General features: G+C 44.6%; 1 pseudogene; it reads left to right on the top strand.

Annotated features, from left to right (window-relative positions):
- Nucleotides 1–13319: 13319 nt before the first annotated feature.
- LOC149429986 (nuclear factor 7, brain-like) lies at nucleotides 13320–15116 on the top strand (annotated as a pseudogene).
- Nucleotides 15117–17267: the final 2151 nt, after the last annotated feature.

The following is a 17267-nucleotide window of genomic DNA, read 5'->3' as shown; positions in this document are numbered from 1 at the left end:
TTTACAACGTATTTTTTTTTTTTTTCTATTTTTCATTAATAAAAATAGTTGCATGATTTTGAAAATAGTAATAGCTGGAACAATTAATGGAGCGCTGAAGTAAGAACATAAACCAACATTACTCAAAAGAAGTACCGATACCATTCAGAATGCAGTTTGCATTTTATCCATTTTGCAGTGCTTTTCGCAGTTTTTTTGCTTTTTTCCTTTGCATGTTTTTGATGCATTTTTACTGTGTTTTTTTTCAGTTGTGTGGGTGTTTTTTTTTTTTTTTTTTTTTTGGGGGGGGGGGGGGGGGGTTTTGGGTGTTTTTTTTTTTTTTCTTAAAGTGGAATCTTTTTTGTTGCTGGGCAGATTAAAAATGCAAAATGTGACAAAACGCACTACCATGCGGTTCAGCAGCTTCTCCATTGAACTCTGGTGTAGCTGATTTTAAAAAAAAAAAAATCCTGACCCTTTCCAAAAAACGCAGCAGCTCAAAAAAGCATCGATGTGAACGTGTTCCATAGGGAACCATGCTAAATGGACTGTTGTGAGTTTTTGCAAAACGCGCTAAAAAAACTGTATTGGTGTGAACGGAGCCCCTTATTTTCCCTTCTATTAACCCTTTATAGCTTTTTTTGTGTGTGTGTGTGTGTGTATGTATGTGTATATATATGTGTGTGTGTGTGTATATGCAGTGCAAGGCCATGGCACTGTGTGATTGGGCAGTTTAGGACAGATTTAGGAGGAAACAAGCACATTAATGAGCCAGGTGTGTGCTTGTTTCATATTGAAGCTGGGATCAAAGCTCACATCCCCATCCTCCTGAGAGGGTCACCCTAGGTTGACACCAGGGGCAGACTGACAACTCATGGGGCCCCTGGGCAATAGGAAATCATGGGGTCCCTGTGTCCTCGCCCACACTCAAACCAACCACACCCAAAAAAACCTATGAAAAGTACCAGGGGCATCTCATGGGGCCCCCTACTGACCCCAGGCCTTTGGGCAGTGCTCGAGAGCCTGAATGGTCAGTCCGCACCTGGTTGACACCTAAGCAGCTTCTGCAACGTTTTGCAGAAACGCAGTCCAGTCCATCTAACATGGTTTGCGGTTCCTCCAATTCTCCGCCTCTAAGCTGGAGGATCTGGAGGGAGAACACAGATCGCCAGTGGAGGGCTGACATCGCTCCTTCATACACTGGCCATCTGTGTGCTGAGATGATTGGTGGAGAACATGTTCTCCACCAATCATCTCTGTTTTCTAAACCACTAATGATCTGAGATCAGCAACAATCCTCAGGATCACCGCTGATCTCTGTTTTCATAAATGAACACCTAAGTGATCACCCAACATCTCCCTGCTCTGTGTATGATCTCCCCGATCAATCGGAACTTAGACTGGGATCTAGAGAACATTCCTTTAACTCTATTGTGTACTAGTCATATAAATGGACTATAGACGTCTTTATCATGTGATACTAACATAGAATAAAAAGATCTAAACAGCAGCTTCTCGAATTACATTATTGTGTTCAGTCTTAGGCTCCATTCACACTCTTGGGAGTGCATCATGCAACTTTTAGATACAGCCCATGTTGTTGTGGTTTTTTTTTTTTGGTTTTTTTTAACCCCTTGCCCTCCAGAAGATTTCCCCCTTGCTGACCAGGCCATTTTTTTTGTTACAGTGCTGTTGTACTTTACCTGACAATTACATGGTCATGCAACACTGTACCCAAATTAAATTTGTCGTTTTTTTTTTTTTTTCTTTCCCCCCACAAATGGAGCTTTCTTTCAGTGGTATTTGATCACCTGTGCAGTTTTAATCTTTTGCACTATTTAGAAAAAAAAAAAGTAACAATTTTGAGAGGGGAAAAAAATATTTTTGACTTTTTGCTATTAAACATGTCTAGCAAAAAAAAAACAAATTTCGGCATGAATTTAGGCCAAAATGTATTCTGCGACATGTCTTTGTTAAAAAAAAAAAAATCCCAATACGTGTAAATTAATTGATTTATGTGAAAGTTACAGTGTTTACATATGGCAGTATAGATACTTGGGGGTTTTTTTGTTTTGTTTTTACTAGTAATGGTGGCGATCAGCGACTTATAGCGGGACTGAGGGGGACTGACTTGGTATCACTGACATTCCCAGTGACACCAATACAGTGATCAGTGCTAAAAAAAAGCACTGACATGGTACTAATGGCACTGGGCAGGAAGGGGTTAACATTTGGGGCGATCAAAGGGTTAACTGTGTGCTGTATTTGCGCTTAACTGTAAGCACATTGCTATGCAAAGCCATCCAAAGCAGTGTGCAGGAGCTGATGGGAGAGAACTGTTTTGTTTACCCCTGTCAGAGATGCTCAGCAATCACCGGGCGTCAGCAAGTAATCACCAGCCGGCACCCGGTGATTGACAGCCGTGGCCAAAAATGGTGGTGCGGGTAGCGCGCGCACATGGCTCTTGCACGCCCCCTACTTGGAAATGAAAAAGTGTGTGTGTGTTTGATTTTTTTTTTTTTTTTTTTTTGTGCACTGCTACCGCCCTGTAGCAGTATTTCTGCTATGGGTAGGTGCTAAAGTGTTACTAAACCCACAGCAGTGCAATCAGTCTGTAGATGCAGTAAAGCATGCTTGTTATACTCACTGTGGAACCTAAGGGGTTAATCCTCTGCATTGTGTAAAGAGGCTGTTTGATCCTGTCTTTTGTTCCGCCCTTTTTTTTTTTTCCTTCAAGCAACCACCTATATCTTCAGACTAAACTGTAGGCATGCACATGCTCAGTTTGGTGTGTATGGCTGGAGAGGTTTTTGTTTTTTGAGAGTGTACATGCGATTAGCACAGGGCCAATCGGCACTGTCCAGATAGAGGTAAGGGGTTCTGCATCCTCCTAGAGCAGAACGAAAACTCCTCTTACAAGCTTTAGCTAGTGGTGGGCTGGACACTGATAGAAGTCACAAGACTGCTCTATACTGTTGATGAGAATTGGTATTTAGCAGTTTATATTTACTAATCTAATTGCATTTCCATGTTGTGTGTACTGTGGAGACCAGATATAGTGACTGCGGGGTCCGGGGAGAGCGGATATAGTGACTGCGGGGTCCGGGGAGAGCGGATATAGTGACTGCGGGGTCCGGGGAGAGCGGATATAGTGACTGCGGGGTCCGGGGAGAGCGGATATAGTGACTGCAGGGTCCGGGGAGAGCGGATATAGTGACTGCAGGGTCCGGGGAGAGCGGATATAGTGAATGCGGGGTCCGGGGAGAGCGGATATAGTGACTGCGGGGTCTGGGGAGAGAGGATATAGTGACTGCGGGGTCCTGGGAGAGCGGATATAGTGAATGCGGGGTCCGGGGAGAGCGGATATAGTGACTGCGGGGTCTGGGGAGAGAGGATATAGTGAATGCGTTGGGCTTGAGTTTAGTAACCCTTTAATGTCAACCGTTCAAATATGTGCGGCTTAAAGTCGTAGCGACTTTATAAATGTTCCTGCGCTACTTTGGTCTGACTTTCATGCAACTTGAGTGCCATAGACTGCAATGGAATTAATATACAGTCCTATGATATGTTTTGGAGGGACTGTATGGATGTGACTATGGCGTCTAGACACACTTTTTGGTAATAAGGCACCGTTGTCCTTTTTTATGGTGGTGGAAGGTGGTTCTGATATTTGTTTATTTATGTTCAACAATCAGGAATTCAATAAAGGTTTTCATTTTTTCAATTTGTAGTTCATTGTAATTTTGAGTCCGGTCACCTACACACCGGGGGCTCTATGTTATGGTCTTTTGTGTGGCAGTGTAAACCCACAACAGTCACATGAAAGTCCCACCTGAATGTTATACATGCAACAATTGTCCATTATCATCGGTCAAAGCCAAGTTTCAGCCATCTAAAGTTGCATCGAAAGTGCACTCCAAAGTCGCATTTGCGCTACGCTAGTCTAAGCAGGGGCGGACTGATAACTCATGGGGGGCCCCCGGGCAATAGGGGATCATGGGGCCCCTGTGTCCTTGCCCAAACTCAAAAAAGCCTATGAAAAAGGTACCAGGGCCATCTCATGGGGCCCCCTACTGACCCCGGGCCCTCGGGCAGTGCCCTAGTTTCTAAATGGTCAGTCCGCCCCTGAGTCTAAGGCTTCATTCATACAGCCTTGTAGGGTCCCTGGCAGAACATTTGAAATTGTCTGAGGAGAAGAGTGCTGTACTGCTGGGGAGAAGAGTGCTGTCCATCCAGAGCGGATGGAGAGACAACCAGCCAGGTAAGCCATGTCTGATGGAGGTCGGTGGTATAGGGGGTCATGCTCTAGGAAGCCTCTCTAGGCTCTGCTCCAATGGGAGACAGACTGGATTGCAGGTGACGATCGTAAAATAGCTCCATCTCTGTAATGTTGTGTTCCACATATTCCTTTATAAAGAGATTATTTTCTGGAGTCAGTTGAGGGTTCTGAATTTTCAGCTGAAGGTAGTTTATTAGAACATTAGTAATGCTCCATCTATATAGAAATGACATAATAGATGGCACCTCCCTCTGGTCATTACAAACCATATGTCCTGCGTTATCCCAAAAGGGTGTATTACAATAATATGAAAATGACAAAAGTAACATTCACTAACATTGGATCCTAAGAAGAAATATCCATATGAACATTTGATCATAAGAGTTTAATGTGGTTCTAAAGTCTCAAGATTTTTTTACCTTCATGCGTTCTATGCATGAAGGTAAAAAACCTTCTGTGTGCAGCAGCCCTCCCAGCCCCCCCTAACAGTTACCTGAGCCCTAACCCAATCCAGCCTTGTCCATGAGAGCCTGGGCTCTCACTCCTGATTGGCTGAGGCAGCAGTGGGAGCCATTGGCAAGATAAGGGGGTACCACCAGTCCTCCTGTACTGGGCCCAGGCCAGCCGTGGTACCTAGGAAGAGAGAGGGTGATTGGCACGGAGGGGGAACCACTACTGGAACCAATCCCCTGTATGGCTCTCTCTACAGTAGCTGAAAGCTGGCGTCTTTCCTCTACCGTTTGCTGACTTTGAACTGCTGCGGAGAAAGCCATACAGGGGATCGGTTCCAGTAGCTTCCCCCACAACACCCTTTACCCCCCCCCCATGCACCATATGCTTCCTCCACTGCCTAAGCCCCTGATGTTCCCCTACCCCCACAGTGCTGCCGGCTTCCCTCCTTTTCTTCCCTCCGGCAGCTGCGAGCACAAAATAGGATCCTTTAGGATGGAGAGCGGGAGGACAGTTTGGTAAAAATGTCCCATTTACCAGCCCCTTCCTTTCCTGAATGAACACATTGTGTTCATTTATAACTGAAGCATAGTAAATGGTGTTTTCTTTGGGGGGGGGGCCATATAGGGCCCCATGATTTCTAAGAGTAGCCCTGGCTGTAAGTCAAAGCCACTGAACCAATCAGGAGAGGGAGGGGCAGGGCCGAGCCATGGCTCTGCGTGTGACAGGAGGAAGGGGCCAGGAGTGCTGGCGAGGGACCCAAGAAGAGGAAGATCCAAGCTGCAGCAGGTAAGTATAGACATATTTGTCATTCTTAAGAAAAAAAAACCCCTTAACACTGTCTGCTAAGACAATTCAACCAGAAAAGGAAATAAATTGATAGAGATCTCTGCACTGTGTACATTCTAAGTGAACAGCCCAATGAATTGGTGTTTGAGTGAATCTCCAGCTGTAGGGGAAAAGTGGTAGCAAACTATCATTTCTATTTTTACCTACAAGTGGCTTATAATAAAGCTTGCCTGAAGGTAAAATAAATGTCTCCTAAATGTGTACTGTATAGGAGATATACAGTGACATCACCAGCGCATGCGCTCTGAAGGAACGGCATACTCGCATGCGCGGGAGTGACATCATTAGCAGCTCATTCAAGCAGCCGCAGCCCGGGAACCCGGAAAAGAACAGGTGAAGATGGAAGCCCTATGAGCGGTGACAGCGTACTGCTGGAAGACTTCATTTTACCCTAGGTTCACACCTAAGCATTTTCTGCAGTGTTTAAAGTTTTGTACAGCGTGTACAGGATGTAGGGGATGTATGGAATGTACTGGGTATACGGGATGTATGGTATGTAGGGGGTATACAGGGGGTATGGGATGTAAGGGGTGTAGGGGATGTAAGGCGTGTACTTGATGTATGGGATGTACAGGGTGTATGGGATGTACGGGGTATACGGGCTGTATGGGATGTAGGAGGTGTGCGGGGTGTATGGGATGTATGAGGTGTATGGAATGTATGAGGTGTATGGGATGTACGGGGTGTATGGGATGTACGAGGTGCACGGGGTGTATGGGATGTATGGGGGTGTATGGGATGTACGAGGTGCACGTGGTGTATGGGGTGTACGAGGTGTATGGGATGTATGAGGTGTATGGGAGTGTATGGGATGTACGAGGTGTATGGGATGTACGAGGTGTATGGGATGTACGAGGTGTATGGGATGTACAGGGGTGTATGGGATGTATGAGGTGTATGGGGGTGTATGGGATGTACGAGGTGCATGGGGTGTATGGGATGTATGAGGTGTATGGGATGTATGAGGTGTATGGGATGTACGGGGTGTTTGGGGGTGTATGGGATGTATGAGCTGTATGGGATGTACGGGGGTATATGGGATGTACGAGGTGCATGGGGTGTATGGGATGTATGAGGTGTATGGGGTGTATGGTGGTGTATTGGATGTACGAGGTGTACGGGGTGTATGGGATGTTCGGGGTGCATGGGATGTACAGCCAAGCAGATTTTCTGACAGGAAGCTTCAATTAACTACCATGGCCAGTGGTGTATTTAGAATATGTGCTGCCCTAGGCAACACAGAAATTGTGCTCCCCCCCCCCAATGAGAAAGCGAGAGAGTTCAATGAGTGTGTGTGTATATATATGTGTGTGTATGTATGTATGTATGTATGTGTGTGTGTATATATGATTCTCTCTCTCTTCACTAAGGCTGTTTGGACTTTCAGTTAATTTATTCCTGGAAGTGAATGAATTATGTGGCCATGTGGGTGGAGCCCTGCACAGCCGCGATGTTTTCAAAATTTGACAGACCGGGTGGGGGAACTTCTCCTCATACTATCTGTCAGAGGGGGGCACGGCTGCAGCTATGGGACCATGTTACATGTTCCACCCTAAAAACAGGTGGAACATGTAACATGTTCCAAAGGTGAACCTATCCTTTAACTCAATCCAATAAGCATCAGAGATATCCTTAATATTAAGCAATCAAACTCAATTGGAGAAGATTAGATATTCAATAGGGGAAGCACTGTGTTTAAATGGTTAGCACCTCTGCCTGGCAGCACCAGGGTCATCCGTTCAAATCCACACCACCTGCATGTGCTCCCCATGTCTTTGTGGGCTTCCTCCGGGTACCCTGGTTTCCTCTCACACTTCAAAGACATGCTGGTAGGTAAATTGGCCCTAGTATGTGTATGTATGAATGTTGGGGTGGAGGAACTTGACCAGGGGTGGACTGACAACTCATGGGGCCTCTGTGTCCTTGCCCAAACTCAAAAAAGCCTATGAAAAAGGTACCAGGGGCATCTTATGGGGCCCCCTACTGACCCCGGGCCCTCAGGCAGTGCCCAAGTTTCCAAATGGTCAGTCCGCCCCTGAACTTGACTGACCTGAGTCCTGCCCTCAACCCAATAGAAAACCTTTGGGATGAATTCGAGCGGAGACTGCAAGCCGGGCCCTCATGAATGAAACTAAATGGATTTTGGCCTTAATACCCTGAGTCTTGCTGGCCTTAACTTGGATATTGATCTTGAGTTGTTTTATATCTAATTACTGAGTTGTGTTTTTTTATAGTATAAAATAGTTTTATTTCTTGGTATTTTTAGTATTTGTTTAGTATTTCAATTTTATTTTTAATGAAATAAAAAATTCTTAGAGTTATGTAAAAGTAAATCTATAACCATTTCCCCATGTATCTCACTTCTTGCAGTGAATTCTTTCCATCGAATTACAGTGCAACATTTACATTGTCATCTCTTTTTCAACCACAAGATGTCCTCTTTTATCAATCTGAACTTGTTCTATATAATTATTGGCCTCTCAATGTCATCAGAATATAATTTTATATGAAAATTATGGGATATATATTCTATTTTTACAATTTTAACTTTGGAGAAAATAAAAAATGGTGAAAGCTGCATTTCAGGTATGGCTTTTTTTTTGCAAAGTTACATTGGTCCAGGTTGGACGATACATGGGCGAACCCTGTGGATGCTGGAAAACACTGTAGTAGTTATTGCTACTACAGTGATTGCTGCTATCTTCCAGGTCCCTTGCTCTGCTGCCTACTGAACACAGGAGGTTGCTCACTTGGCACAGGCACCATTCAGAGAACACTTTACATTTTATTAATGAATATGAGGCATTCTCTGATTGGATGATATGGAGGTTGTAACAGAACCGAGCCAGACTGCTCTTGAGTACTTGCGTCCGAACACCGACCACAGACACCACAGCCAACCATAGAAGACTAGACGACACCAGTCTTGAAGTAAACCAGGAGGTAGACTACTTTGTTTGAACACAGATACAAGATATATACACTCAGGAGACAATCCCCCCTCCCTGCATAATGACACAGGGCGGGATAATATAAATTTAGTAACAAGAAACACACAGGTATTCCAACTTCACACCAGCAGACAGTCCCATCAGGAGGGAGGGCTGCTGGAGACCCCCCCCCCCCACTAAGCTAATACACAAACACATACATCCCATAATAGTTTTCTCCCAAGCCAGACAAACAATAGAACAATGGGATGTTGCCACATGGCATTAAACAATCAACAACCCCCCACCCATCTCCTAAACATGTCTACACAGTCTGAGACAAAGCCCCCCCAATATTAGGACAGATCACCCTGTACCCCTAACAGGCACAGGGTGACTTACACATAAGAGGGATATGGGGAGCTGAGACAGGGGTCTCCCCACCTCTCCAAAGTGAGCTGGGTTCCATGGGCCCCCCACCCAAAGTGACTCCCGTCACAGAGGTTATAACATCACTGCCTTGCTTCTCCACCTTGTCCAATCAGAGGACACTTTGCAATCATTGAGGTAATGCAAAGTGTTCTCTGATTGGCATCTGTACCAAGCAAGTGACCTCCTCTGTTCTGTAGGCAGTAGGGTATCTGCTCAGCACAGGACCCGAAGCTAATGGAGATCCCTGTAGTAGTAGAAATTGTCCAGGTGTGGCACATACATACTTACATTTCTCCAAGCTGGACCAACCTAACCATACAAACATCCATACCCATCCCTCAGCTTCAAAATAAAGATCCTTATCCTTGTGTTAAGGAGTTGTGATCTGACCCAAATGCCTCAGATGGGGAGGGATCCACTGCTGGAATGAATACCATTCTATCTTTTCTGTGTCCAGAACACACAGAGGTCAGATCTCCATTACTTGGTCTTGTAGCAGAGTCTGGCAGGGATCCTGGAAAAGTCCTGTTGGGGATTTATACATCTCCCGGCTCCTTTCTTCCACCTCTCCAGTCCTCTGATCCTCTATCCATTTCAGGTTTTTCTCCTCCCCTTTTAATCCAATTTTGACTCCCCTGGACCCAGTCTGAGCTCTGCATCCCTGGGAGCAGACTGGTCTGGTCTGTTGGAGATAAAGGTTGGTGAGACTTGCAGAGCTGTGTATGGGGAGGCTGACAAGGAGTAGGCTGGGGCCGCTGATAGGTGGGATTGATGTGTAGTAAGGGCCGAGACATAGCTAAGGTTTGTTGAAGTTGCATTTGTTTGCCAAGACATTCCTGGACTGGTATGTGTGAAACAAAGCTTGCTTACCCCAGGGAGAATTTGGACTCTTTCACACTGGTGACCATGGGGGCTGGTACTACCTGGTGGCTGAACTGTGGTTTTATTGCCCCCAGGCTGCCAGTGGTGAAGTTAGATGTTCTTTCACCTGGGGCAGACTTAGTTCAAGCCCCAAAGAGGATGGTGTCAGTGTTTTTATTTTTTCTTCATTTTTAAATTTATTTTTTACTTTTTTTTTTTTTACATTATTATTCTATTGCATCAATGTTCCCCCCTTACATTAGTTTCCCCCATTACCTGAGAATCCTCCCTGACATCAAAGTCCTTCCTATCATCAGAGTCCCGCCTTACATCAGTGTGCCTCCTCATATCAATACCATACCTTACATTAGTATCCTTCCTTACATCAGTGCACCCCGCCTTACATCATTGTCCCATCTTACATCAGTGCCCCTTTTACATCAGAATCCCTTCTTACGTCAGAGCCCCTCCTTACTTCAGAGCCCCTTTTGTATATTAGTTCCCCCCTTTTATATTAATGGCCCCTCTTACATCAATTCCCCCTTACAAGTGTGCCTTCCTTGTACCAGAGACATCATTGTCGTCCTTCCTTACATCATTGCCCTCCCTTACTTCAGAGCCCCCCTTACATCACATCAGAGTCCTTCCTTACATCAGTGTGTCACCTTATATTTTAGCTCTACAGTTACCCCTTTATATCAATGTCCCCTTGAACATCAGTGTCCCCCTTTACAATAGTGCCTTCCTTACATCAGAGCCTCCCTTTACAGTACATTAGTGTCCCCTCTTACATCAATGCCCCTTTACATCAGTTTGCCCTCTTGCATCAGAGCCCCCCCTGACACCACTTCCCCCCCTTTTATATCAATGTCCCCTCTTACATGAATTCCCCCTTATGATGGTGCCTCCCTTGCATCAGAGAAACCCCCTTTATATCAATCACCCCCCCTTACATCAGTGTCCCCCATTACCTCAAACCCTCCTCACATAATTTCCCCCTTTATATCAGTCACCCCTCCTTACATCAGTGTCCCCTATTACTTCAAAGCCCCCCTCACATAATTTCCCCCTTTGTATCAGTATCCCCTCTTATGTCAGTTCCCACCTTTATATCCATGTTCCCTCTTACATCAATTAACCATCTTACATCCGTATCCCCCCTTACATCAGTGTTCCCTTATAATAATGCCTTTCTTGCATCAGAGCTTCCCCTTTACATCAGTACCCCCTTAAATAAGCATCCCCCCCTTTACATCAATGTACCCTCTTGCATCAGTGTGCCCCCTATCATAACCAGCTTGGTTGTAGCAGCACAGCAGGAGCTCAGAGGCAGTGTTCTGTCTCTCCAAACTGAGCTTTGATAGTGTGATCTCTGTAACTTACAGTTGTGATGAGATAGCGATAACTCCAATCTTAGTTGAATAACACAGGCAGTGACTCGATCCAGACTACACCTTGTAGATCTTGTGAAGTTTATTCTATAAACTGAGAGAATATTACAACAATGGACATTCGATAGGTCAAAAGATCATAATGTGTCCTGCTCCATGATATGAGGCTAGAGCTGGGAAGGGGGTTGGGCTATCTATACAGCAGGAACTAAACCAAAGGAAAGGGAGAAGCATAAAAAAAATAGAAAAACGTAACCACTTCCCGACCGGCCGTTGCATATAAACGGCCGGACGGTGGCACTGCAGGGTCGGGTGGCCGTTTATAAACGGCCTCCCCGCACCCTGCTTGTGCGCGCTCCCTGGGAGCGCGCAGCACCGCGATCCGGTGCCCGCTGTGTCCTCCGGACACAGTGAAACACCGATCGTCGGACGGGACCTCTGTACGAGGTCCCGATCATGTGATCACTGATTGGCCAATCAGTGATCACATACAAAGTAGTAAGCAAGATGTCACTTGTGTCATCATTGCTTACTACGTGTGAAATATGTGAATGATCACAGAGGTCACATGGTACAAGGCTATTCACAACAGCCTTGTACCATGTGACAAGCTGTGACCAATCACAGCTCACTCAGTACTTCTCAATGAGTGCAAGAATGCAGACAGAGAGAAAGAGAAATGATTGCTTTTACATCCTATATGGGTGTAAAAGCAATCAGTGTAAAAAAAAAAAAAAAAAATCTTCATCACCCCCCACAAGTAGTACAGTGTCACCATGGTGACACTGTACTGCTACGGTGACAGTATGTACAAAAAAAAAAATAATAATATAAAAAAATAAAATAAAAATGTAAAAAAAAAATGTTTAAAAATTATAATTTTTGGTTATAAACTAATTTGGAATTTTTTTTACTAAAAAGATAACAGAATAAATTTTGGCCAAGATTTATGATGAAATATTTATTTGCAAAATTTTATTAAAAAAACACATTTTTCAAAATTTTTGGACTTTTATTTGCATAGCAAAAAAAATAAAAATCCCAGTGGTGAATAAATACCACCAAAATAAAGCTTTATCTGTCTAAAAAAAATGGTAAAAAATTCATTTGGGTACAGTGTTGCATGACCACGCAATTGTCATTCAAAGTGTGAAAATTGCTCTGGTCAGGAAGGGGGTAAAAGTGTCCGGTCTGGAAGTGGTTAAAGGCATATGACAGTCATGTGAAACATGACAGGCAGAGCAAGCGTAAATGGGGACGTTCTGTCCCCTGTGAGCTGGGGTGAACCAAATAAGTGATGCCAATTGGTTATTAGGACCCCAGCTTTCAGTAACCAAGGGCTGGGTGAGAGGTGTGCAGGGCTTTAGAGCCCTCTTTATGGCAGTGCACTGACAGGAAGGAGGAGGAGGAGAGCGAGCACGGCCTGCACCTTCTCCTGGCTCTCTCCTCCTCACAATCAGCACTGAGCTGACAGGAGTAGTGATGGTACTCTCACTACTCCTGTCAGCATTGGTGCCCTTCTCAATGTGGAGTCTGGGACACATGCCCCCCACAGTTTTGGCCTTGCTGGCTGCCAACCAGCATCTTAACATTTATAGCCCAAAGGATCTGTACACATGCTGTGTCAGTGGCATTTTTATCTCTGCAGATTTTGACAAGGTGGCACCACTTGTCGAACTCACTGATTGAGATCAATGGGGCTGCAGTGCAAAACGCATGGCTTGCAGTTGCAGCTCGGTCGTGCAATGTAAAAGTGCATCAGTAGCACCTCCTGAACACTTGTAGCTGCTGCTATACTTCCCATTTAAAAGTGATCCATCACAAATCACTTTTCAGATGTCCGTAAGCATTACCACTGATCTGAAAGAGCCCTTCTACCCACTACCAATCCCCAGCTCATAATCTATATTTCTTATCACAAACACAAACAAATTGATGGTACAATAGTTTTGCTACAAACTATTTAAAACCTAACCATGAGCCATAGATAAGTGGCCTTTCTCTGTACATTATTGTTTTGGAAGTCTTGGTAACATACAATAAGTAAAATCATTTGCTTTGGGTTCTCTGTAGGAATTAACGTGTGAATCCTCCATTCCCTTTATGAAAACAGATTTTTAATTTTGTTTCCTCTTCCTTTTTCCCAGAATGGTGTCATCTGCTCTAGGAGACGAGCTGAGCTCCTCCATCTGCCTGAACCTTTATATGGAACCGGAGCCACTGAGATGTGGTCACATCTTCTGCCGAGATTGCATTGTGACTGCTCTGGATACACAGGAGGGATTTGGAGTTTATTCCTGTCCAGAGTACAGAGAGGAGTATATAGGATATCCTTACAAGAAGAAAATGAGGCTGTGTAACATTGTGGACAACTTCACATCTACACAACAAAAGGAGGAGAAAAGTGAGATCCTCTGTACGTATTGTGTGGATTCTCCAGCAGGAGCTGTCAAGACTTGTCTACATTGTGAGACGTCTATGTGTGATAAACACCTGACAGCCCACAACAAGACAGTGGACCATGTGCTGATAGAACCCACCTCGTCCTTCAGCAAAAGAAAATGCTCCATCCACAAGGAGCTTCTGAAGTATTACTGCTCCAAAGATGCCCTCTGCCTATGTGTGTCCTGCTGTCTGGTGGGGAAACATGAAGGACACGATGTGCAACTTCTAGAGGAGGCTTTGAAGAAGAAGAAGAAGGAGAAACTGAGACATGTTCTAGAAAAGATGACTATGAAGAGAGAGGCAACTGAGCATAACATTCTAAATCTACAGAATGAAAATGGAAAAGTACAACAAAAAGCAGACAATGAGAAGAAGAGAGTCTCTTCCCTGTTTGAGGATATCAGGAGACAGCTGGAGCTCCGGGAACAGAGAGTCCTGAGTGAGATCACCAGGCAGGTAGAGGAGGTCTCATTATCTGTCATTGATCTTATCAAACAGATGGAGAAACCGAAGGATGAGTTGTCCAGGAAAATCGGTCACGTCAAGAAGTTGTGTAACATGACGGACCCAATAACTGTCCTACAAGGTCGGGAACTGGACACAGGAGACCATAATATGGAGGAATCTTCTGTTTGTGATCTGGATGTTTTTGTCATCTCTCTTCTGTTGCACAGATCTATAATTGATCTTCTCACTAATATGCAATTAAAAACCAATCCCGATATACAGGATGCAACCAGTCTGCTGTTGGATGAAAAAACGGCCAATAGATTTGTGGTTATGTCCAATGACTTGAGAATAGCATCCCACTCTGAAATACCAATGATTAGACCAAAACTACCATAGAGATGTTCACGGTACAGTCAGGTGATGAGTATGGAGAGTTTTTCCCATGGGAGACATTACTGGGAAGTGGAGGTTGGTGACTGTGGGGATTGGGATGTGGGGGTTGGCTATCCCAGTATAAAGAGAGCTGGAGGTGTGTCTGGTATGGGGTGTAATAACAAGTCCTGGAGTTTTGGCATAGCTGAAAAGAAATATTCATGTAAACATTTTCCAAATTACAGGAGTTAGGCCTGGAGTCTCCAGTGCAGAGATTGGGATTATATCTGGATTATGAAGGTGGCCGTCTGTCCTTCTACCAGCTGAATGACCTCATCAGACACCTCCACACCTTCACCGAACCCCTCCATGCCGCCTTCTATCTGAGTAAGGGAGCCTGGGTAAAGCTCCTATCTCTGGTGTTTTCTGTAAAACCATAATTTACAACATAATTTTTGCTTTTCTAAAGTTGTGTCATCAATTCAAAAAGTAAAAAAAGTCAAATCATCTTGGACATAGTTACAGCTAGGTCAGGTAAAGGGAGCACTAAGGATAGAAGATAATAGGTGACACTCGTGCGTTGCTTTATAGCAGTGTTTCTCAATTCCAGTCCTCATGGACCCCCAACAGGTCATGTTTTCAGGATTTCCCTCAGATGAAACAGCTGTGGTAATTACTAAGGCAGTGAAACTGATCAAATCACCTGTGCAAAATAATGGAAATCCTGAAAACATGACCTGTTGGGCATCCATGAGGACTGGAATTGAGAAACACTGCTTTATAGTAACAAACGATAACGGCACTAAGTGAGCAAATCAAAAACGGGGTTTGCTGCAACCACTCACCAAGTGTACTCTCACTCCCAAAAAATTATAGATTTGTGAACTATATACATACCAGGCGCTCTAATAACGGTGATAGCATTAGCTGTGTAAAGTCGCATTAAAAATTTGAGTTTTTTTAGCATTTAGCCATTTTTAGCTTTTTTTTTTTTACACAAAAAAAAAATTTTGCTTAAAAAAAATGCCCAAAATTGACAGTTTGATGCATTTAACCATTTTTTCAGTGTTAGAGCATTTTTACAGCTAAAAAAATCTCCTCTAGAAACCCATTATTTCTGGGGTTTTATTTTCCAGCCAAAAAACATTGATTACAGTCTGTGTGTCTATGGAAACAGGAGAACACGCTGGGGGTTTACTGGCTGTAGAAAAAAATGTCAAAAGCCAAAAACAGCCGCTGTAAAAATATCTCGTGTATAGGAGGACTTAACCTCCCTAGCAGTCTGATTATGTCCATATTCCTGTCCTCAAAGCAGTATATTTTTTTGCATGGAAATATGTAATTTTTTTATTGTAGGCCTGTAATTTTCAGGAATAACTCACTGAAATCTGTCCGAACAAGAGTCTAGTAAACATCCCGGGTATGATACAATTTAAAACATGAAATCATAAATTATAATTTAAGAAATAATCATAAAAAATAATAAAATAATAATAAATTTAATTCAATAATATAATCAAACCACAAATACTGAAATTTGAAATATAACGCCAAGTTCCTACATCGCTGAGCTCAGTCGCAGAATCATTTTCAGTGTCTGATGATGAATTTCCCCCACGAATCATTATCACTCGACTCGACTACTGCAACTCCCTCCTCACTGGCCTGCCTCGCCGCTGGCTATCCCCGCTTCAGTCGATCCTGAATACGGCTGCCAGACTCATTCACCTTTCCAACCGCTCCGTCTCCGCCGCCCCCCTCTGCGAATCCCTCCACTGGCCTCCACCCCCCTCTGCCAATCCCTCCACTGGCTTCCGATTGCGCAACGGATCAAATTCAAAATCCTAACGCTGACGTACAAAGCCGTCCACCATACTGCCCCGAACTACATCACCGACCTAATATCCAAGTACCGCCCAGCACGCACACTCCGCTCCTCACAAGACCTCCTTCTCTCTAGTTCCCTGGTCTCCTCCTCCCATGCCCACCTCCAGGACTTCTCCAGGGTGTCACCCATCCTCTGGAACTCCCTGCCCCAACCCATCAGATTATCACCTACTCTCCTCACCTTTAGGCGCACCCTGAAAACCCATCTCTTCAGGGAAGCCTACCCCACCCCCTGCTAACTTGCCGACCTCCTCCACTCTTCCTACCACTCCATCCCCCACAGCTATCTCCTCCTGTACCACCACCCCCTCCCTCCTAGATTGTAAGCTCCAAAGAGCAGGGCCCTCGATCCCCTCATGTTCTGCATTGTATTGTTATTGTTCTGTCACATGTTCTGTCCCCCTTTTGTATTGTACAGCGCTGAGCGAACTATTGGCGCTTTATAAATACTGTATAATAATAATAATAATAATCACTCAATTCTGCAAGTGGTTCTGATTTACTATCGCTGTTCTCTAGCCGGTCTAAAACCACTTTTGACCTAAAGGGACGCTTTTTGGACGCCATGGACATTTCTCAGTTTCCAGGCAGAAAGAACAGTAAAAATGCAGGCAGGGCGCCGGACAAAGCACTCGGGACACAATGTATGTGAAATGGGTTGATACAGGAATGTTATACTATGTGATTTTAGTGAATGTCACTTTTTGTCATTTTCAAATTTCCCGCCAGTTCCGTCCCCCGTACGTCCCGACGTCGCAGGGAACGGAACCCGGAAGACAGATGCCGGCATGGGCCGGAGGAGATGGCCGGGGACACTGCAGGGGGAACATCGCGGGAGCGCAGGACAAGGTACGTGATCAAGGGATCCCGGAGCAGCGCCGCATGGTAAGCCCGAGTGTAGCTTGGGGTTACCGCTTGTGGTGCTGAAACTTTACCCCGAGC

This window comes from Staurois parvus, unplaced genomic scaffold, assembly GCF_062004578.1.
Source record: "Staurois parvus isolate SC_StPar_1 unplaced genomic scaffold, SC_StPar_1.0 ptg002668l, whole genome shotgun sequence".
Classification (NCBI taxonomy): Eukaryota; Metazoa; Chordata; class Amphibia; order Anura; family Ranidae; genus Staurois; species Staurois parvus.
This window is presented reverse-complemented; position numbering and strand designations above follow the sequence as displayed.